The 24,259-nt window shown below is 35.5% G+C and overlaps 1 long non-coding RNA gene across 4 annotated transcripts; it reads right to left on the bottom strand.

Annotated features, from left to right (window-relative positions):
- Positions 1–13,187: 13,187 nt before the first annotated feature.
- Positions 13,188–22,299, bottom strand: LOC116162868. 4 transcript variants are annotated; one of them, XR_004143631.1, is made up of 6 exons: positions 22,175–22,299; positions 21,331–21,608; positions 16,945–17,307; positions 16,497–16,871; positions 16,195–16,328; positions 13,188–16,132 (listed from the first exon to the last, which is right to left on the bottom strand). It is a non-coding gene; the product is annotated as an uncharacterized LOC116162868 (long non-coding RNA). The 4 variants fall into 4 exon arrangements; XR_004143630.1 differs by having other exon boundaries at positions 16,094–16,328; positions 16,945–17,147; positions 17,195–17,307; positions 22,175–22,293; XR_004143632.1 differs by having other exon boundaries at positions 16,094–16,328; positions 21,331–22,111; positions 22,175–22,296.
- Between the last annotated feature and the right edge of the window lie 1,960 nt (positions 22,300–24,259).

Genomic DNA, 24,259 nt, shown 5'->3' with positions numbered 1-24,259 from the left:
TCTCCTTGGTGGTAAAGTGAATAAAAAGTAAAACAGTATTTCAGGGCTCTTGATTGCCCTGGGATGGAGTAAGTTAACCAAAACGAACTACAGTTAATAAGATATACTTACTTCCATTTACAGGGTTTTATTGTGTTTCATTTCGGTACATTTCCTTGATATTAAGAAACGAGTACCTACGTCTGTGAATAGCATAAGAGCTACGTAACGATATGCCAAATTAAACATCAGGTTTTGTCGTTTACTTCGGCTTAAAAGCCCCAACAACCTTAACTATTTCTTTTGACAATCGATTATAATAGAAAACAACCAACAAAGGGACTATTGTCGGTTAACCATATACCCGACCCCAAGTATATCCAAACAGTTCAATTCTTTTGTGCGCTATAATTCTTTATGGCAATCGTACTGTAGGGACGTGAACTATTTACATACAAAATTACGTGAACTTTCCACATGATTTTGATAATGACCAGTTCAATAAAGGGAAACGACAACGTGCTTTAAAATTATGTAACTTTCAGATGATGGATGCGGTAAAGCAACGAACCTCTTACACAACCAGTGACCCAATCTTGACCGTGTACGGAGACGACAAAGTCAATATTAGATCCCAAAATATTATCTGGTATATGGGATAAGTTTACATACCAAGTGACAACAAACATTTGTTTATATAACATTCCAAAGACAGTAAGTGTGTGGATTTAGTTTAATATTTTGCCACACTTGACAAACAAAATCAGTTTCGCTAGATCGTAATATAAACTACACTTTTTATATTTAAAATATGTATGCAAATTGTAATCCTGAAAGTATTTGTCAACACTCTGAAACACGAGTATTTTCAGTCAATCTTTTCTTTTTGTTATTCACTCAGCTTTTCAATCTACAAGGTTTAAAATTACAAATTTATTTCGTACAGTAGAAATTAAGTATTCATTTAATATTCAGTACTCACCCACACACAATGTAGATATATTTACATAAACCCCACGTTCGATATCGAAAAGCAGAAGAAAAATATTTTATAACGACTATAAAGATCGAATTAGTTTCGTTTCAACGGTCTTTTGCATTTTAATGCCGTGCTTAATGCAGCAGATACAGAACAGCTTTGTAGATTAATAAATTATTTTTAGGCATTAGAGATTATTTTATGACCTATGCGCATTGATAGAAAGTGAATAACTGGTTTCAAATGGACATTGTGTAAGTTCAAGGTACCAGTTCACGAAGAGAATTATTGAATGTTGATTAGTAGTCCAATAAAGTATAGTTGCTTCCTCATAAACTCCGTCTAGCGTCACTATTTTGAATTTTGTGTAATTCTATGCTGTTTAATGTTATCCGAGTGCAGTGTATAAAGCCGCATTTCTCAATTTTACACGTTCTCTATTAAACGGTGTGGTAGGTACAGGTGTATCAGATCAAATGTAGGTTCAAATTGTTGCCGTTTTCATGTATCAGACAGTAAACTTTGGCCCAAATAATTTGAAAACCGCAAACAATGAAAATGAGGGTGATATTACACCTTTAATGAGTGATTATGCACGAACCTTTAGCCGTTACATTTGCCACTATAGTCACTATAATAGTACTTCTTTAGAATTCTCAAATGTTTTCTAATTTTTTATAACTCGAACAACGATACTCGTTTGATCTTTCTCATGCACTTTATTCCTGCTTCGTCAAATTCCGTTTTCCTTTTTTATGTCCCTGGTCCCTGCTAATTTTAGGTCAGAAACGATCGTGAATTCACGAAAGGTGAGCCCTGCATCACTAGTTTGTCAACCAATTTCATACGAATTTAATTCTTTATCACACGTCAACGCATGAGCGAGAATGATATGGTAACATTTTGAAGTAGTTGGAAATTGGTTAACAAACTGTGACGAGGGGCTCACGTTTCGTGAATTTCAACTGTATTGTCAGTGTCACTACTCGTCACAATAGATATCGGTAGTGCTCATTTATTTCGGTATCTATAATGCTAGTATCTCGATTATCGTCGTTTCTTCAATATCGATTTCTTTCCATTCACGATTACTGTCCGTTCCAAACCAAAAAATTGTCACTTCCTCGAATAATCGCAATACCATCCGCAAAAGCATACTTCTAACCTTTGTGCAGTTTATACCATACACTCGAGCCTGTGAATAAGGGATACTTATCTGTAGTGCCAAGTCGCCAGCTTGGCGACACTTAGATGTCAGGTCTATTACTATATGTTTCTGGTGTGTGAATGGAGAAAGGAGCGGTTTTGAACAATCCAAATACTCGCATGCGTTGTGTATTTCTATTATGTGGTAATCGTATAGAGTAATAACAACATTTCGTCGAATTACAATATAGTCCATCTGCCGTGCCCAGTTGGAAAAAAAAACGAAAAGAAACGAAGTATATTTTTACTTTTTTATGGTTATGAATGTAAGAAAATATACGTATGGTAACGTCAAATTTTTAGTAAACATCCTGTATAATGTGATGTAAAATTCCTCCGTTAGATGTCGCCTGTTGTCGTGTCCATCCTTTGAACCTTTGAAACCTTCTAAATCTCCCACCTGTTATGTGCTTCTCCTTATCCCTAAAAAAGTGTGATTGTTAAGACTTCGCGAAGCTTAATTTCTGCACCTCTTACCGACCGACCAGAAACTAGGATTCCTTTTAATTTATTTATGTTTTGTTTTCATTCATCTGGCATCTGGCGTTCACGCATTCGGTCGATAGATCGAACTTGAACCCAAGAATCATCATCTCCGTGCTTTCCGTTCGATTCAATGGACTTTGGGGAGGAATCCCTTGAACCGTGTGGAAGTTTCTTTGAAGGACCGTTGGCACGTAAATCCGTACCGACCTTATTTGGGAATCAGAGTCAATATTCGGGTACGTGACGCTAATAAACCCCCAAGGCACGAACATGAAATTAATAAAAATGGCTAGAGCGTACATTAAAAAAAAATTAAGGGAGAAGCCCTAAATTTTCCACAATCTGAATTTAAAGTTCCGTTCATTTCGTCGAAATGTGGTGTTATGATACATATATTTCCTAATTCTTAAGTTAGCGAAACTGAAAAATCTGAAGTGACGGCTAATGTTTGTAAGACTAAAGAGTTTGTTAACTTCGTGTACTAAATTGAAATATGCAGGGTTTAACGTGTATATTTTAGCTTTAGCTCGATTTATACACCAAATAAGCCACACTCCTTGTCACATGTGGAAACATTTGAATAGAACCACTTTTTGAAGCGCATACAGTCTACACTTGAATGCCTTAGGGAAGAAGAATGTCGTAGAGAATGTTACATATAGTATCTGGCAAAGATTGACTTCTCTGTATTGATCACCGAGAGGGGAAACCACGGGCACCTCTTGCATGTTCCATTTACAAATTCTTTCGTATCGACCGCCAATTAACTTCGAACGCCTCCTCATAATCATTAGAAAGGGGAAGTAATATCTTTCCCATCTGTCATAGACCGCCGTTTAATTTCGAACGCCTTTTTCGGGTCATACGCTGCTTAGCAGCGATCGCCTTATCCACTCGAGAGGATAGGGAATATCTCTCGCATCTTCTATAGATCGCCTCTTAGTCCAGTCAACCTGTGTCGTAAAACACCAGTTGAAGGAAAAAAATAGTATAAAGCTAATTTTCCCCATCGACTACTACCATTTAGACAAGTGTTTAGCCAAAAGTCCCCGCCCCTACTCCCCTTGCTTCCCCCCTTGTGCCCCCCTAAACATGAAAAGTGTAGGGGTTTCGTAAATCGCCTCTCTCTCGATTACTAAACAACATATCGGATTGAAATTTGTTTTATTTTCTTTATTTTGTTCTTTATGTTTCAGTTGACTTTCGTCGTAACTTTTACCGTTTGTTTGTAATTCGTATGAAAAGGTAAAAATTTGTATATTTTTCGGTACGTAATTTTACTTTTTGTCGCAGAAATTTTTAGGCCGATATTTTATCAAAAAATGTTACCTACAAAAGTTGTAGCTCCCATTATTACCTTTAAAATGATATGAAATAGTACTTACTTTGTTAAAGAGCCTGCGAGATTCAGCCGGTGTAATGCAGAATGCGTACCCAGTCGTGGCTGGTTTGGTCGAGGTGGGCCCGGCGGCGCGGCGTTCCAATGCTAATATTGTTGTATAGTGAGTGTTTTTTTTTTAACTTTAAGGTACACTATTGCATTTTCTCTAAACAAAACCCAACGAGTCTCAGTGAACCCTAAATTCCACCCTTTTGTAAATTTGTGTCAAATATCCTTGTATACAGCTAAAAATCGTATTTTAAATAGTTTTGTATTACCCAAAATCGTCCTGAAACCTTCATTTTCATGCTTACTTTCTGTCAGGAAATTTTAGTGTCCATGACAGAGGCAGAGCAGACTACGTTTTCTGCCGTTTGTCACTTTACTGGCCGCACCTGTCACTTTACCGACCGCATCGTCACTTTCCCAATTACCGGCCGCATTTGTGACATTTCCAAATGTCTATAAAGACTCCTGTCTTCACTGAGAGATTGACATTAATCAAAAGTTCTATATAAAAATTGAAATTTGATATTAAAATACGATTTCGGGTAAAATTTAATACAAACCTCGTCAGTAAAATGACATTACCTGACTCGGAAATTAAAGTACTTGGTCCTCAAAGGGGCCTCGCACTTCAATACTTACTCGACATTTTCCTGACGTTTATGTAAATAACTATTGTTTAAAAATGCAGGTAATATTTTTTATTTCATACTATCTAGTAATCGCCGCTTTCCCAGACTGATTTGAGTCTGGTAAATCGTATTTTACCAGACTGAAAATTTTTACCAGACTGGAAACGTTGCCTAGCAACATCAATTGACATCCATCTAAACCTATGTATTAATGTGTCAAACTACTGTCAGATCAAACAAATCAAGTGATCGACTTTTGCTTTCAATTGAACGCATACACGTTCTAATCAAAAATTGTATGGCATTTTAATAGAAAAAAGAGCAGTATGAAATAAAATGTTTTACATTATTTGTATGTTAAATCAGTTAACGTTACTCGTTTCGAAATTCCTGCCTCAGCTACGCTTCGGCAGTAAACATCTCACTCGTTAACGTAAACCTTGATTTACCATACTCATATGTAAATAACTATTTCATGTTATTTTAGAACAAACTAATTGCGGTATCTTAATTTTTAGTAAAAAATATTTTCAGATTATTCACATTAAAAAATAAATTGATGTTGACCATTTCCGATTTCCTAAACTTCCAGGACAAGTTCTTCATTTTCCTTGACTTCAACCAAAGTTACATTACTGCATGATCCGCCACAGCTCCCACACATTTCTGTGCAACAAGTGATGCTTTAAAGCAGCTGCAATTACTTTTGCAAGCCTTTTTGCAGTTGCAGGATCCATTTTTGAATCTGATAGTATGCTCGATAGACGATAAGCGTGTTGTTCAGCAGCACCAGATGTTGCAGGGAGGGATGCGATGTTAAATTTGGATTTTAATGACATTTTTGCAACAGCTTTAAGTTACATTGAATATCAGACATGCAGAACCATATTTTTTTCAAGAAAAAAACCTCTCCTACCTCTTTGAGAATATTTTTGTCTGCCTGTTTTTCATAAAACTGTCATTTGATGAACTTAGCAATTTGTACGCGTTGATTTTGGAAGAGCAATAGTGTCTCCCAGATTCAAAGTGTGAGGCCTACAGTTGTTGTCGGACAGGATATCTTTTCGTTCATTCTTAGGGCTACCACAGTGCCAAAATGTACAACTATTCTTTCACAAACCCTCTGGCACACCATCAACCTATGACATCAGCAAGACCCGTGAAGAGATTGGTGATATGAAGGATGTGATATTATTTTTATGCTATCACAGGATGTGATACCACGTCTTCTTTATTCGGCAAAGGCAAAATCAACGAGAACAAATTGCTAAGTTCATCAAATGATCGCACAAAAGCTTAACAGTTTTATGAAAAACAGGCAGACACAAATATTCTCAAAGAGGTAGGAGAGGCTTTTTACTTGAAACTATATGGATGGACAAGGTCTGCATGTCTAAATGACAGTAGATATTCAATGTAACTTAAAGCTGTTGCAAAAATGTCATTAAAATCCAAATTTCACATGGCATCCCTCGCTCCAACATCTGGAGCTGCTGAACAACACGCTTATCGAGCATCTATCAAATTCAAAAATGGAATGGAGATAACGAAATCAGCGCTACGGTCTGGGGATGGATCATGCAGCAATGTAACTTTGGTTGAAGTCGAGGAAAATGAAGAACTTGTCATGGAAGTTTAGGAAATCGGAAATGGTCAACACCAATTTATTTTTTAATGTGAATAATCTGAAAATATTTTTTACTTAAAATTAAGATACCGCAATTATTTTCTTCTAAAATAACATAAACAAAATATTACATGCATTTTCAAACAAAAAACTATTTAATATAAGTACGTTTTTTAGCTGTACTTATACAAGGACTTAATCTTTGACACAAATTTAAAAAGGGTGGAATTCAGGTTTCACTGAGACTCGTTTGGTTTTGTTTAGAGAAAATACAATAGTGTGCCTTAAAGTTAAAAAAAAAACACTCTCACTATACAACAATATTAGCATTGCAACGCCGCCCCGCCGGCCCCATCTTTGCGGAACCCGCCACGACTGGGTACGCATTCTGCATTACACCGGCTGAATCTCGCAGGCTCTTTAACAAAGTAAGTACTATTTCATATCATTTTAAAGGTAATAATGGGAGCTACAACTTTTGTAAGTAACATTTTTTGATAAAATGTCGGCCTGAAAATTTCTGCGACAAAAAGTAAAATTACGTGCCGAAAAATATACAACTTTTTACCTTTTCATGCGAATTACAAACAAGTGGTAAAAGTTACGACGAAAGTCAACTGAAACATATTTGTAGACAATGCTATACTAAAGAAAATAAAACAAATTTCAATCCGATATGTTGTTTAGTAATCGAGAGAGACGCGATTTACGAAACCCCTACACTTTTCATGTTTAAGGGGGCACAGGGGGGGAAGCAAGAGGGGAAGCGGCGGGGACTTTTGGCTAAACACTTGTCTAAATGGTAGTAGTCGATGGGAAAAAAATTAGCTTTATACTATTTTTTTCCCACTAAAAACACATGGACTATCTTTGTTAGCGACCGTCGATCAATTTCGAACGCCTTTTTCAAATCAATCGCTGCTTAGCATCCATCGCCCTATACACTAGAGAGGAGAAGGAATAAATGCAGCTGTCCATCTGTAAATAAAGGCCACATGAAATATGTAGAACATGTAGAGAACCACTTACTGCTATTATGGTATAATTAAAAACATATGTCTAGTTGTGCAACATTCTTTAGTGTTTATTAAGCCGTGGAAAAATAACTTAACCCCTTAAAAAATACGAGATATGTAAATTAAGTAATGAGACTGGCAACGTTGCGTTTGATCTGGCAACACTGGAAGCGCGGGGCTTGGTGGGGCGGCAGAGGAACATGTGATCCACCTTCAGTACGAGTTTGACCTCGCTCCAGTCATTTGGTTGGTAGCGATTGTTTTTGTGAAACAGTTTTTTCTATTGTGTTCTAAAAATGAATAACATCAATTTCGAGCAACGGTGTGCTATCAGGTTTTGCTTCAGACTTGGGCACAGTGCAACGGAAACTCTTCTTAAACTTCAGCAGGCGTACGGAGATAGTGTTTTGTCAAGAGCCCAGGTTTTTCGGTGGTTGAAGGCATTTTCAGAAGGAAGAGATTGAAGATGAACCACGAAGCGGAAGGCCTTCATTTTCAAGAACCGATGAAAATGTCGACAGAATCCGGGATCTTGTGCGTTCATATCGTCGGTTGACGGTCAGAATGATCGGAGAAGAGTTAAATGTGACTCACACCACCGTTCATCAAATTTTGACCAATGAATCGAAATTGATGTTATTCATTTTTAGAACACAATAGAAAAAACTGTTTCATATAAACAATCGCTACGCACAACCAAATGACTCGAGTGAGGTCAAACTCGTACTGAAGGTGGATCACATGTTCCTCTGCCGCCCCACCAAGCCCCGCGCTTCCAGTGTTGCCAGATCAAACGCAACGTTGCCAGTCTCATTACTTAATTTACATACCTCGTATGTCAAATTTTAATAACATTTTTGACTTTCCCACTATATTTAACTCTGTCGACATTTATCGCTATGGTGGTTACTTTTCGAGAAAAGTGCCAATTTAAAAAAGTTATAAAATAAATGAATGAATGAATGATAATAGCTTTCGAAATATCTTCAATTGTCCATGCTATTCGCTTATAAGGATGTTTTAATTTATAGATTTCAGCTGTGGTGAAAACCCTGCGAAAAATTAGCAAATAAACAAATTGAAATTCACACTATACACAGTGAAAATACTATCTAACTGTCAATATTGCTGTGTTTATTTCGTTGGGCAGGATGAAATTTTGGAATCATAATTAAGATGGACCTCTCCTTCTTATGTAATTAACCTTCATAATTAAATTTTGTTTTTATCGTTGGTGTATGTAACGACATGGAAATTATTTTTTTTACATAGTGATGAAATTATCGGACTTTTTTTAACGAAAAATCATATGGAAAGTGGTACTTTTTTTCACAGTTTTTACTATGCGTTTCCATTGAGTTTAGTCCTGTCTATGAACAATAGCATCCACTTTTGAGTGACAGTAAATCGCGAATGTCAATAAAATTATTCAATTGTGGGTTATTATGGATCACTATGGAAAAAAATTTCGTGTACAACACGTGTTGAAAGTGTTGTACAAATAACTATTGTCATACGAGAAAGCGGTCAAGGTTGATTTTGTTTACATTTTTATTCTATTTAACGTAGAATTTCCGTGAGTTTTGTTTGCTTTTATCTGTTATCAATCGTAAATGCTTAATTTAATTGGCAGGTGGATGTGATTTATCCCCTTTTATGTGTAGTTAAGAGAGATGAATTTTTTATTTTTCCTAGTATTTTAGTCTGATAAGAATTTGTTTAGTAAAATTATTCGACCTCTAGTATTTCGCTTCGTGCCGTTTCCATCGTGGATTTTTGTGTTGAAACGACGGCCAGCTAGTTTGAAGTGAGGGCCAGTTCGGCCAACGTGAGTTTGAAGTTTGAAAAAGTTTCGCTTGTGAAGCCGAAGGCCGAAGTCGCGGCTAGTTATTGTTTGACGTTTTGAAGCTTTGGCCATCAAAGAAGCTTCAACAAGAGGTTGTCGCGCCCCCCATGAGTGTGTTTTCAACGTGTGTTCAAAGTGTAATCGTTGAATTGAAATTTGTAATTTTGTGTTTTGCGTACTAATATCTGCTATTTGGATTACAATTCCCGGACATGTAATGTAAGTAATTAAGTTTTAATTTTAGTCTTTGTGTAATAATTGTTTGTTTTTGTATCATTTTCCTTGTGTTGCGAATTAAATCGCACTTTTGTAATTTTCACTTAATTTATGTGTGTTTCATTCTAACGCCTTTCTAATTCAACTGTGTTTTTGTTGGCTACTTGCCCAAGGTTCATTTTAATTATTCAAAATTTTGAAGTTCGGTTTGGAGCTTAAGGTACATATTTGGTTTGATCCACTATCTGTTAGAAGGTTAACTGAGAGTAGAGTCGAATTTTTGCACCGTGATTCAATTTCAATTTCAATAATTTTCAACAGTTAATTCAAAATAGTTTACTTTTTCACATATCCTCAGTACTGTCAGTAAATAGCCTTCTAAACAGTACAATTTTTGTATTTGTAAAATATTAATTTTCGCGTGAGCAGGCAGATTCAAATTTACTTTGTGTCGGAGAATTAAGAAATATAATTAAAAAATTAGTTAGAATACTAATTTTAGATATAAATTTAAAAAATACAACTGAATGGGGGGGGGGCAAAATACAATCTTTGCTCTCCCAGTATAAAATATGGGGGGAGGGGCAACTGCCTCATCTACCCCCGGTTCCTCCGCCTCTGCCGCTCACCACAACTACTCATACACGCTTTCAATCTTGAAAAAAACTATAGAATTTACTTTAATTGAAATACTTGATTTTCGCATGTTATTTAGACAACAATTTCAAAATTATATTTTATAAGCCAAACAAATTGTAAGGACCCCCCCCCCCCCCCCCCCAAGCCGTAAGAATCAGTGCGAACGCCTTAATGTATACGTTCAAGAGCAAAATGCTTACTAGTTTTTTAAAACTGTACATTAACCAAACCGGAGGTCGACAGAAACGAGCAAATGCAGAATAATCTCCTATCATTTTTAACTGTCATACACGCATTCCATTTTACCATGTATAGCTGAACAAATTAATTAGCATATTTAATGGTAGTCCCCATTGTTAACCTAACAATAAAAACAATACCCGAAGTTTAATTATGATTACGACGTAACTTCTAGAATCTTATCTGGGCATCTATCGCATTAGTAAATTTTTGCTACGTTGGTTTCCCATTCGGGGTTAATTACTTTAAAATGTAGATTGTAGGTAGCCACTTCCAAATATTTATGTAAAAAAAAATGCTTATTCCATTGGTTTATGGTAGCCGCCGCCATGAAAGCATCACCAATCAAAACGTATAGTTTCCAGTTTAATTAGCGGTGCAAGCTGAGAATTAACATAGATGTTAAAGGCATTTTGAATATGTTTTGTACAGGTGATGCGAAACGGGGCATATAAACTTCCTTTAAATGTATAATTAAGGAGCAGCAGAACTGCCACGCCATTTCTATGTAGAATTAGATGTGCCATCATAGGAAAATGACCTAAGAATAATAAAGTCTAAATGATTTAAAGATTCTCTATTAAAACCGCTAGGTGTAATAAAATATACATTTATTTTCATTTGGGAAAGGCAACGGTATTTACCAATTTCCGATTCAAGTACATATATTAATAGTTGTAAGAGTGACAACTGCATGCAACTGTAGTAGACGGTTCGTTTTTTTTCTTATATGAACGTTGTAAATAGGTAATTATTGATTGATTTCTTTTATGGCATATAAAACAAGCCGCAAGCTCTACCATTTAAGGAGCTACTTTTCAAGTCACAACATTCTAAGCGATTACCGTAAAAGAATTATGTAAATATCTTTTCATTGAAGAAGCTGACTTACAATGATTGTGAACAATATTTTTACAACCTCATGTAGAGGCTAGATTCACTTGTCCTCTAGATGAAAGTGAAACACTTTCTTCTCAATACAATATTATAATAATTACTAGCCCCCGCGAATTTTCTAAATTCAATGTACCTAACTCATCTCATTGTCCAAATTTCATTTTCATTGTACCTTCGCCGTTTTTGAAAAACCAGATTTACGGCTAACTTCATGAGTACACCAAAACTATGTCGAACAATCACCAAAACAATAATGTACCTTGAGAATTTTAATGCATTTCAAGGTACCAAAACTTGTTTCCACTGTACCTACTCCTACCTATTTCTAAAATCCGGTTCCGAAGCATCACGAAAGCACTGAATCGACTTAAACACAAATCTCCAAATGATTAATGTTTTTCAGAATTTCATTGTACCAAGAACATGACCGTTGTTCCTTGGCAGTTTCTGAAATATCAAGGTGCGGAAAAGCCTACCACACTAGACATCAAAGAGCACCGGAAGGTTTCGTTGAACTCACCGCTGATTCAGATTCACTTCTGTCCTGGTGTGTTTTTAACTTTGAATCTGCGGTCGCGTTGCATCGAATCCTTCCTTATTTCTGGTATAAAACGTGCTATCTTGCTAAACACTTTTCCCAATATCGTTGCTCTACAAAAATGGAACTACAAACCCTTATTGACCCGATTTCCGAGGACGATTGCTCCATTTCAATTTTCTATTTAAACTGCTTGATGAGCACTGGATCATTTTTTGCTGCTTGAATAAATAAACCTTAGTGTACCCGCGAAACACCTTAGATTTATGTGCTTAGCTCTCTCCTTATCTCTCTATTCATCTATTCTTTGTTTCTCTACTTCTCTTAAAGTTACTTCTCACATCTGACAGAAATTTTTGTTTGTTGTTTGTATAATTATTATAAGAAAACAGCAATGTATTATTATTAGTTGGTATATTTACATAATTTTGCTGTGTACTTAACCTGGTTGCATAGTCACACAAAACAAAAATACAAAATTTTGAAATGCCGCGCAGAATTTCAAGGCTACTACTTATTTATCAAAATGAATTAAACTGCTACCCCACAATTCGCACTAAATGGGTCCGAAAGGCTGTAGTAACTTTATTTGAAAACAAAATTTAATTGTTTTATTTTCACAATCACCTTTTAAATTTTTCATTTTAAAGAACATTCAGCTTGTCCAAATTGAGAAGAGAGTTAAAATTTACCGAGTTCATATCCACACGTGACACAAAAAAATTCTACACAACTTTGATACATACTACTTTTTTTGAAATGTTTATTAAAAAAGACGGAGAGCTTCAAAGTCGCTTATATTTTTAAGAATTCTGAAATTTCTATGTAGATGTTTTAACCAAATTTTATACTTTATCTGTATAATTAAGAGTTTCATAAGAAAATATCTTGAACGTATCGTGGTATAAATCCCCTTACCCTACACCCTTACCAAAGGGGATGCGTAATAATTCACCTTTAAACCCTTGCTAGTGGGGATATTTGAATCATTGTGAGATGGTAGCGCTTTCTAATAGAAGTTTGAAAATAAAGAAAATTGTCCCAGTTCAGTTCAGTTTAGTTTCATCTTCATCCGTTTTTGTAGGGAATGGAAGGGGTTAAAATGAAGTAAATGAAGTGATAATTGTATTCGAAAGCGCCATAATCACACAGTGATTCAATATTATCCCCTTTGATAGGGGTGCAGGGTACGGAAATTAATAGCACCATAACTTTGTAATCGAGGTATTTTCTCATATGAATCTTATGATTACAGAGAGAACATACAATTTCCTTAAAATATGTACATACGGGTACATACAAGTTTCGGAATCTTCAAAATACACTTTGAATCTCTGTATCTTTTGAAATAAAAAATTTACGAAAAAGAAGCATTTAACAAATTTGTGTAAAATTTGATGGTCTATAATTCTAATAAAAATATTTTTTTGTAAAGTAAACCTATAAAAAGATTAGATTGAAAAACTAAAAAACCAACCAAATTTTTTTGGTTTTAGGGGTGGTACGGGGGAGCACAACTTACAAGGGCTGGGAGGTCGAAAACTTGGACTCTTAAGCACCAGATATTCCTCCATGACATGCAAAAAAATTTGAACTACTTACCAATATATAACTAAAGTAGTAGTAGTAGTCCCAAAACAACAAGTTTAGTAAATGAATTCGGTTTATTAGCCTATTCCTCACGCATACCTTTTTTGTGATACTGAATTACGAATACATAATATAATTGGCATCCTTATTTGAATAACGTAACGATTCCCAAAATAATGTTGATTATTCCATGAAAATTAAACACAGCTCATGTAATATATACACATCAATCATATTTTCACAATATGAACTTTATTGGAATTGACATCTGTTATAAATGATCTTTTGGAGGGTCATTTCATAATCACGACCACTATAGCCTCATTGTATCCCATAAGCATCAAACTTCTAAAATGTTAATCAGAAGAATTAATCTAATTGAGTGTAAAAGCCTTGGAAGGTATTCGGTTGTGTAACTTATCATAATTGATATACACAACGAGGTTTTCAAAAGGGTGTTTCACCACTTATAGAAAACAGATTATGTAATTAGAATATCTAAAGTGTTTATCTAATAAGATTGTCCAACAGTTACCTTGCAATTAAAATTCAAGAGTCGAATTAAATCCGATTCATTTATCACGTCACCTTTTGTCACTTACCTGTCTGCTCTTATAAAGGATTACTCTGTTTAGACAATATTTTAATGTAAACTCATTAGCTGATCCGATTATTAAAATTTTGAGATGATTTCGATGTTCGTTTTGTTATAATCCTTAGGTATAAGTCAAACTCGATCGTTCGTGAACTTTTACGCATAGTTGCCTGTATTTTGAAACGCATTTTGAAATCAAGTACCCAATTAGGTGTTAATTTACAGTTACACCTTGTTAGCATCGAATGGATTGACGTGGCATGTTCCATTCCGTAATATTGGTTACGTTAATGCATGAAATGTTCACATATTCGGGCTGAATAAGACCCAAATTCGTAGTGTTGTGCAATATGGGAGTTCATTAAGCTTGTACAGATATTTTAACTGGGAAATTGTTAATCTCTCTATTATTTAGTTTGTCCATCCACACGTGATAATTATAATAGTGGCGCAGCGGAAATGCAATGTCTATTGGTGGGTAGTATCCGAGTAAAGGGTCGAATCGCCTGACATTGGTGCAAAAATATGGAGAAGGATTTTATAAAATGTTTACTACATATCAGTTGGCGAATTGTTGGTACAATAAGTAAATATGAAATTTTCAATCGGTAGCAATTTAATTTCCAGCCTTCTTTACCAAAAGAATTATTTATAGCAATTTTAATAAGTAAAGTAAGTAAAGTAACACGCGTGTTAAGTTTACACAGTAACACAGGAAAAGTATGTTTAGTTTCCAAGATCACATTTGTAACACTGTAACACACCTAACAAAATACTAATACTACTATGAAATTATTATTTGGACAAGAAAACTACAAACGTTCCTTTTTCTATCAGAAAATTAAACTCGGTTTGTTTAATTTTAGTTTTATTTTCGGTATCAGTCTCGTTAGTTGCAACCTGTGTATCTTCGACTTCATCAGCGTCTAAATCTTCGGCACTAAAGTCTGACATAAACACTGTCATCCTCAGATTGGTATAAGTATTTAGCATTTATTTATTTATTTGTTTAATTATTTAATTACTTATTTTTTATTAATTTTTTTTTATTTACTTATTTATTTATTTATTATCCCTCTCTTGTTCTGGGCCCTTCAACAGGATTGTGCCCAATTACAGAGTTGCAGCATAATGCTTTTTAGAGATGCATTTGACAAAGGTATTTATTCCTTTAGCAAGAACAACTTGAAGCCTTTTGCCTCTTGGTACTAATTTGTAGCCAATCTACTTCCCTGAATGAATTGGTTTTTAACCAGCGCTCCTAGTTTTCTGACGAATCTGCCGTAGAATTATATCTGGGTTTTTGGAAACATTCCGCATGTGTCCGTAATCAAGAAATGATGTTATTTTTTAAATTTGTAATATTTTCAATGGCTTCTTTTAAATACCTAGTGTAGGGAAATCCGGATAACCCCTCTTAAATGGAGAAAAAACCGCGCCGTCCAACGGTTATAAAATGTGTGTGGCACTTGAGGGTAGCAAAACAAAATCTATGTCATGTTTCAAACAACGTTCCATGTGTGTGGACACGTGGCTTGCCAAATTATCCCCAAAGAAAACTGTCTTCTCTCTCAAGTTTTTTAAATATGCAGCAAAGCAGTTCTCGAACGTAGGACCCTCAAACCATTCGGATTGTGTCTTGTTGTAAATAGCTCCTTCGGGTCCCTCTTCTGTCCACGTTTAGGTTCAGATGATCTGATTTATACACCACATAGGGTGGTAAACTCCAGATACACTCATATTCTGGATTTACTTGAATCCATACTCCTCTCCACCCTCTTGTGCCACCGTTTACACAGTGCTTTTACTCTACCTGGATCGTCGGCCAAGTTGGTTTCGTCATAATTTATGACTTAGCAGCGGTAACGTGATCAATATTCTTCTGCTGCAATTGTCAAAATATTTTATGAGTATTTCTTTTGTTACATTGGCTTTTAATGTTTTGGGCAAACCTTTTCATTAACACGCCGTCTCATTTAACATTTTTTTAGATCCAATCGATCCCGAATACATTTTTATTAAAGCGTTTAATCGTTTAACATTTCCTGTCTAGATGTCGCGACGTATCATGAGAAAACCCCATTCGGAAAATTTTATTATGCCCATTGTCTACAGCTCGGAATCGTTTAACCTTTGCGAGGTAAACGGTGGCTCTGCAGCATACTACTGTACGGGGGTTTATTTATATCCGTTTCTGGCGACTATGTAGAACTGCAATAATTTGAAGCGCGGGTCGGATTTACTATTTAGATCCTCTTTCTAAGTTAACAAAGTGTAAAGAGAAATTTCAGGCTTAAATCTAAAAGTCAGGAGCGACGAACCTCTCTTTCTTCGGACATGACAGTTGCTAGAGCGGCATCCGACACCTTTCTTATCAATGCGAACATTGAATGGGAAATCTATAATGGCGGCATCATGTGGAAGTGCACGCAATACTGCAACACGCATCCCAATTCTACAAAGAAAACGCTAAGCCTTCAGGGTATTTTTCACCACCTACTTCAATGCGTACAAGGGAGGGGTAACCGTTTTTAAAATATCATATGTAGTGGAGGTTGTGTTATGCTTTTGTTGATTAATTTTGGGGCAATTTCTTGTTCAAAAACAACGTGAAGTACTTTACCTAACCATTGAAAAACGGAAATCGTGGTTTATTCAACCATTGAAAACATTTACATCTCCATCACTCCTTGTCAGCGGGTTGCCTTGGCTATTATACGCAACCATGTGTGGTTTCTGATTTTTAAGATGTTACAATTACAGCACTCACGTAGCATCGACGATTCACATATTTTTTGCTAAGTGTTTCACTTTGGCGAATCAGTTCAGCAGCTTAGCGGTTTTGTTCATTCCGCACTGATGTATGTACGTTGGGTTGCCTATGAGTTAGATTTGCTTTTCGCATTCCTTCTTTAACCTTTCTGATAAGATATTTTCTCCTTGTGTGTTATCATTTTAAAATTAACAACCGTCGTGTCCTGTATGTCAATCCATTAAACTGAAAAATAATTGTTTATCTCTGAATTTTTAAAGGATTTACCAAATGAATGGTGTGATTCAAGTTTACTCACTATTTTAAGAGTGATATTCGGCTCGGGTGATAGGATTTTTGAATATCGCATTGCGACTTAGAGGCCACGTGGTTCGACGTCACTTCCAACTCGCTATTCACCTTAAGAGGTATGTTTTGCTTGCTCACTACTTTGTCTTATTTGTTATTTACTCACGTTCCTTACAGTTTCTAGTAATACGTTAGTTGATAAACGTTACGGTGCTAAAGCCTACTGGTTATCGTTTGTCAATGTACTCGTGCAATCTTACCATCTTCGTATTTGCACCTTCTCTTCGTTTCCTAGGGTTTGATATTTGGGAATCGGCCACGTTTTCTTCAGCTCAACCCGACATTACTCCCCCTTTCAAGATGGTGGAACCTTCTAAAGGAAATGGTAACGACGAAAACAACATTTAGGGAAGAAGTTAAATTAAGAGGAACACAAAAACACCTTTACTAACATTTTTCAATAACTGTCTCCCATCCCTGCCAAAACCTTAAGAACCCTTTCCAGAATCCCATACAAAACTCCCCCTCACCTGTACTTAGCTGCTAGACGTGTACTACTAAAGAAAAACTACTCAAAGAGAAATAACAAGAATGAGGTAAAGATGTAAGGGTTCAGATAGACTAGCAGGAAATTACACTCGGAAATGGAAAGTTCAAGTGTAACTTCCTTCAAAACCTCCTAACCAACCACCCTATAAACAACTAAGCTGACAAAGCTGTCACCCACAGGCAAAAAAAAATGTCCGTGATCATCGTATTTAATATATGGCTTTAGATCCTGAACATATCAGGTTCCGGATGATTTTCATTCGTTATTGGTAAGTTCACAAGTTGTATATCCTATCTTCTTGAATATAATATAATATAATAGTCATTTATTGGATAACGTACAAAAGAAACAATACATGAAATATTAAAATAAATCTAAGTAAAATATAGAGAATGGTCCAAGAAATTTTGGTGTCAATTTTGCGGTGTAATTTTTGGTTGCATCAGGTATAGTTTTATTTCGGCGCCAAACCTTATCGCCTATTTCATTAACATGTCGACGCCTAAGGTTCTTGTTCTTTCATTTTTAGCACGCGAACTATTGAAATGTTCTACAATTTTGTTATTAATGTGTTGAAAGGAAGCGACTCGGTTTCCTATGAAGGTGGGCAAATTAGCTAACTCTGTTTAATTAGTTAAACTATAATTACACTACCGTAAGGCCCGAAACAAGTTCATCCTCGGCATTTTTTCAAAAGCAGGATACCTACCCGAGGTAAGGTGAACAAATCGGTACCCTACACTCATTTAGGAGAAATGCCTTTTTAAAAAGTAAAAATGTGCTTGAAGTTCTTTTCAGATTAAGCAGGCCGGGATTCCAAAAGATCAAAACGAGGTTCAAAAATGTTTGACCAATTACCCGTATAGTGAAGTCAATCCGGAGACACACTATGTACAGGTACTGTAGAATTATACTTAAACATTTTATAACATACGGGACCTTCTTGCTGTGTGTCCCGACCTACTTGTTGCAGCACATTGTTGATCCTTTCAGATCTTGCTGTAAACTATTAATAGGACACATTGGTAATTATTTTTTGCATCTACCTTGTGCTCTACCAATGTTCAGTATTAGAATTATTTTGTGTATTTTTCTGTTTTGGTGTGGTCCTTTTCCTTTTTAGGGTTCTGCGTCCCATGAAAGATAAACTTATCCTTTTACTTTCGAATGTAGGGGCTCACTTATATTCTATCTAGGTCAATTACGCACCTACGTTCATCTAACCCTGAGAATTGTTCTGCCATCTTGCACTCTGGTCAATAGTATAACGAGCTAGACCGGTGCAGCAACAGGTACTTTTGTTTGCGCCGATTGTATCTGTTATAGCTGGAATCCAACGTGGGGTCTCAAAGTCGTAGTACGATTTTCAAAAATACTATCACCGGAGCCAAATACCACTCTTCAAACAGTGAGTAACTTTGAATGAAATACCATTAATTTGATCGATCCTCTTAAAATTCAGAGATGAAAAGTTATTTTCCAGTTTGATGGATTAACCATACAGGACACGACGCGACTGTTGCTAGTTTAAAAGTGATATCACACAATGAGAAAGATATCTTACCGGAAAGGTGAAAAAAGGAATGCCGAAGAGCAAAAAAATACATTAGTGCGGACTGAACAAAAACGTTATAAAACCACGCCTCTGAATTGAAGCTCTTTTTTTCTAATTAATCTTATTGAATTAAATGATTATAATTAAAGTGTATCAAATAATTTGAAGGGCCCGAGACCGAAAGGGCACGGCGTGTCTCATTCTAGAAGTGTTGATTAATTGTGACTTATTGCACTCTAGTGTATTTTAATTGCAATAATTAGATCATTACTTTGATTGAACGTAGAAAGTTGAGACGGGTTGTAAGGGAGTAGTTAATGAAATATACATTAAAATAAAATACATTTTCTTCAAGCGAGTCAATAAAATACTCACTTAGATTTCGTCGATGAAAATGAAGGGAGTCGAATCGAGTTTTTTTACTGTCAGCACTAGTCAATCACAATTAGTTGTATAAAATTGTTTGTATTTGTATATATCCCTCCAACATTATGCAGTGTGTTGTATTCCTATTTTCAATTGTAATAAGTAGGTAACATATAACATATTTTCACTTATAATTGCACAAGAGGTTTGTATTTTACCGAGTAAATTTGGGTTGTTTAGGTAATGAAAATCTGTTGCCTAGCAATTAGACGAGAAAAACTGTCAACTAATAAAAATGCGACACCGCAGGTGGAGCATTTTTAGGTTGACAGTTTTTCGAGTTCAATTGCTAAAAGGCAACAGATTTGAATTGCAACAACACAAATTTACTCGGTTTAAATACAAACCTCGAGTGTAATTCGGCAGGACAATTTAACGAACAAGAAATTCACATAACTAATCAATTACTGACAGACGTCAAACTAGTCATATGGGAAAGGATAATGCGATAATTGGTTCGAAAATGAATAAGTGAAAAAACCACTAGTGCATTTGTCGCTGGAAAAGTTGCAGGTAACTTTTGCCGCTGTCAAAGTGACAATTTCACTGCGGCTTATGCGATTTTTTATACATGAGTTGAATTGTCATATGAAAATTGGGAAAAATAGGAGTTACCTTCTGTGTTATATATTTCAGTGCTTTTAAATCGTTTTTTGTAATAGCAGTGTGGATAAGACAGGAGATGTCAAAGTGAAAGGAGCCTTTTCTGAAATTTACGTTCTTATCTAAAATTTGTGAACGTAATAAGACGAAAGTTAAACGCTGCGTAAAGATCGGATTATCTAGACGAAAAAAATCTAGGTATATACCTACTTACGAATGATTGACATGGATCATCCTTTAGCGAGGTTTTTAAAGGAAAAATATGGAATTGGAAAGGCGTATGAAAACAAAACTCGGCAATGTTGGCGTTCACTGAAGCGTAAATCAGAAGGATGTTGACGCGACTTTAGATCTTCATCTTAATAGGTCACCGCCATGATTAATCCGCTAAAATTATTTTCAAAATGCGTTCGACTTTAAAAGTTCCACAACTAGAGTTAATTTATTATTTCAATAAATTTAACCCCAATCCGCTGAAACTTGTACGACCTAATTTGCGAAACCACAATTCCAGAAATTTTCAATAAAACTACTCTTTGAGCCAATTTTAATACCAATTTCCAAATTCAATTTATGGGAGAGTAGTGTAAATTCTGACAAAAGTATTTGGAGATTTGGGTTTACCGCAATGTCACAATGTGAGGTATAACAATTGTAGTCACGGATCTGTGCCCTGCGTCTTTGATTTGTAAACCAATTTCAGATAATTCATTGCTAAATGTTGCAGTGTTAAGCGGCATAAATATAGGTTGGTCTGAAATTGACTTATAAATGTGTGTTGAGTCGAGAGATAGTGTCAAATAATTATTCAGCATGTATGTCGTTCTATTGATTAGTATGGTGACATCAATGCACTTTCTTGTTGCGAAATAAGCAAGTTTTTCCAATTAGAAAATGCTCATCTATCGTTGCTCGATATGATGGGGGACAAGTTTGGGGATTGGATCACCTAACGAAACAGATTTCTAAATTGGCCACCATCTCTAAATAATTTTTTTGAGGTTAAAACACAGATCAATGCCGACAGTTCAGAGTTTTTGGATAATATATGGAACATCGTAACTTAATATACGGGTGTTCATCATATTGCTGTTATTGTTACAAAGAAGACGCAGTCAACATCGAACTTACAACAAGATACCTACCACTTTACTAGAAACTTGTACGTGCGTTGAAAATTCATATCCGCAAGAGTGCTTTAAAATAATAAACACTATCACTCAGACGCTAAAGAATAAACACCTTCCCAAGTATAAATTTACCTTATTCTCCGTATTTCACCGTCTTCCTTCCCGCTACACCTAATTTCTTCTAGGGGGCTTCGATGGTAAGCACCGCTAATTAATTGCAGCATTAGCTATCTTCTAGTCACGTCTGTAAAATAACCTTACTTAGCCGTGGAAACCGCATGAGAAATTAACCCAAAAGTAGGCATGGGAAGTTCTTTTACAATAAATTGTGCCTTGTATTTAGCTGAAACGTGTCCGTAATGTAACAGAACTAGGGCAAAGACCGTGAGGTTACGCGATAGTTTAAGCACCTAAAAATAGTGTAGTTTAAGTAATTAGTTTAATTGAAACAAAAACACACTATAACTAGTCTTAATAAAATTAGTTGAAGCAACTGAAAAATATTATAGCCATCACGCACCCACACATACCATTCAGGTTTATTATGTTACGTAATTATTAACGCAAGGTGAACAATATGGCACGTATACCGTGAAACTATTTAAAAAATACTTTAAAAAAGAGCGTCATTAATAATTTAAAGCGACGCTTGTTGCCTACGGTAATAATTTGAATTTTCCCTACTACAGCGCTAAATGTTGAAAAAAGCTGATTTATGAATGATTGACTTAGAAACGGCGCTTTCCATTACTAAAAGTATTAATTTAGGTAGGTATTTAGTCCGTTATTGAAGAAAATTAACTTGTCACATTTCGATGGCATGTGTGAAATTCGTTGACATATACAATTGCTCGCCATGACTTATAGATACGAACCCACGCTTAATTAATGAAAAAGCAAAGACTGTGAACGTCTAAAATGTAAATTATAATAGTCAATATATTATCTTTCTGAATAATATTCTCATATTACTTACAAATTACCATTGATGAACTAAGAGAGACTTATAGATGTATTAACTTAGGTGTGCACAATAAGTGGACTAATCCACTTGACTTGACTTATAAAACAAGAATGGCTTGACTCATTTAATTTCGCAACATTTTTTTTATTAATGCTACTATCGATTTTATTATTTCCATATTTAACCTTTCGACTATATAAGCACTTTATTTCTTAATCCATAAAAGAGACATTATATTTCGTATTATTTAACATTTATTACCTATAAAAATAAAATTTATACGCGTCTAAACTTAATAACAATATTATTCTTTTACAGAAAATAAATTTTGAATTTTGATTTCATGCTTTAGGGTAACGTGTTATTGTTCTTTCGGAACCGTTTTGCATTTGAGTCATAAAACTCCTTTGAAACGGTTAGAGGCAATTAAGGGTATAATAAAAATGATGACTTTATTATTCTTTAAATAAGCTCAAACGGCAATGTGTTTTCTGTTACAATGCAAAGCTATATTAGTTCGGTTTCACGCCAAAATGCAATCAACTTCTTATGAGAGGAAAACGGTATACCTACTCCATTGGCTGTAAATGCGGAAATAATTCAATAAATAAATATCCCGGTTAACGTACCCAGGAGTAATTACAAAACGCAGCAAGGCCTTACGAGTTTGTCAAAGTACAGGCTGTTTCACGCAAACGGTTAACTCAAAGTATTCAGGCGCTTATTAATAATTTAAATCTGTAAATTTGCACACCAACATTGGTTTTTCATGATATATCGAAAGAAAGTATTATCATGATCGTTTCACTTTCGAATGCGGATAGCAACTTTCTTATTTTAAATAGAACACCCTATATATCGCATTTTTGAAATCTACAGGAGAATCTAGTTGTTTGATATCACATTTCTCTATTCAAAGGTTTTCAAGTTATTCACGAGATTTCAACATTTTTGACGTTTGACTGCTTTTCTTTTAGGTCTTGTACCTATGACTCCGTTCATTTGAATTTTAAAAAGTCTTCCAAAATCAACAATATTGAGTTGATGCTACATGAGAATGATTTAAATTTTGATCGTCCTTCTACAGGGTGTTTTATAATACTAATGGTCAATTTCAAATACTTCAAACCTAAAAAAGGTGATTTTTCAAATGAAACCTGTTTATTTTTTGGCACTTTCAAATGTTGAAAGAAATTCTTGATCAATTATTACATTCCCTATACCTATCTGTTGTATGTACTCGTACTTTCTATGCCATTTTAGATTTTCTAAAATTATGACCGTTATTGTGATGATCTTAGCCTCCTAATATCTCGGCGAGCTAATGCCAACTTCAAGTCACACCGGGATATTGGACCATATTCTGTAGTAGCGGGAATGCCACACTAACATGGCTGCCTATTTGAATATTCTCGCTTACACTTCCTGCGAGAACCTGTCACTCTGGGGCCACTCCGAGTGCGCTAAGATCGTGATCGTCATGTAGGACACCTATGTTGTGTAATAACTGGGTTCTCAGCAGGCGCTGAGCGCGTTTTATGGGTAAGGAACACCAAAAGCAATAGTTGATTAAAGTTTATATTGCAGCTAATACCAAAACGGTGCCCCTGCAGAGGGTCTTAAGCGGTTCTATACTACTCCGGCATTTACCATACGAATTAGGAAAACTGCAGGAAAACCTAATTCGGAGTAGTCCTATAATGAACAACATCCAATGTACAGCACTTTTGAGCTCTCTCGAAATAGGGGTAACTACTACAAACACGCTATGAGTAACCAAAATGGGATCGAGCCATTCCCCAGGTATTACAACACATACATCGGACAAAACTAAGAAATGTCAAATATGCCTCGCCGGGCGGGGGGAAGTACCCAAGACCAGTGGAGACCCTGTAGTCAAGGGCTAAAGTTGTTGGGTTCGGAACGAGTGAAAATGTTAGTGTTAGGTTCACCAAGGCCGTATAAACTTGAATAGCTCGATCCCCTCTAAACAAGCACACTTCCCTCTTGATTACTCACAGTCCCAAATAAACAAATATAATGAAATGCAATGGAATAATCGAGAGTGACTAAAAAGCACAATACACAAATTAAATA

The sequence above is a fragment of the Photinus pyralis genome, unplaced genomic scaffold (assembly GCF_008802855.1).
Source record: "Photinus pyralis isolate 1611_PpyrPB1 unplaced genomic scaffold, Ppyr1.3 Ppyr1.4_LG2, whole genome shotgun sequence".
NCBI classification, from domain to species: Eukaryota; Metazoa; Arthropoda; class Insecta; order Coleoptera; family Lampyridae; genus Photinus; species Photinus pyralis.
This window is presented reverse-complemented; position numbering and strand designations above follow the sequence as displayed.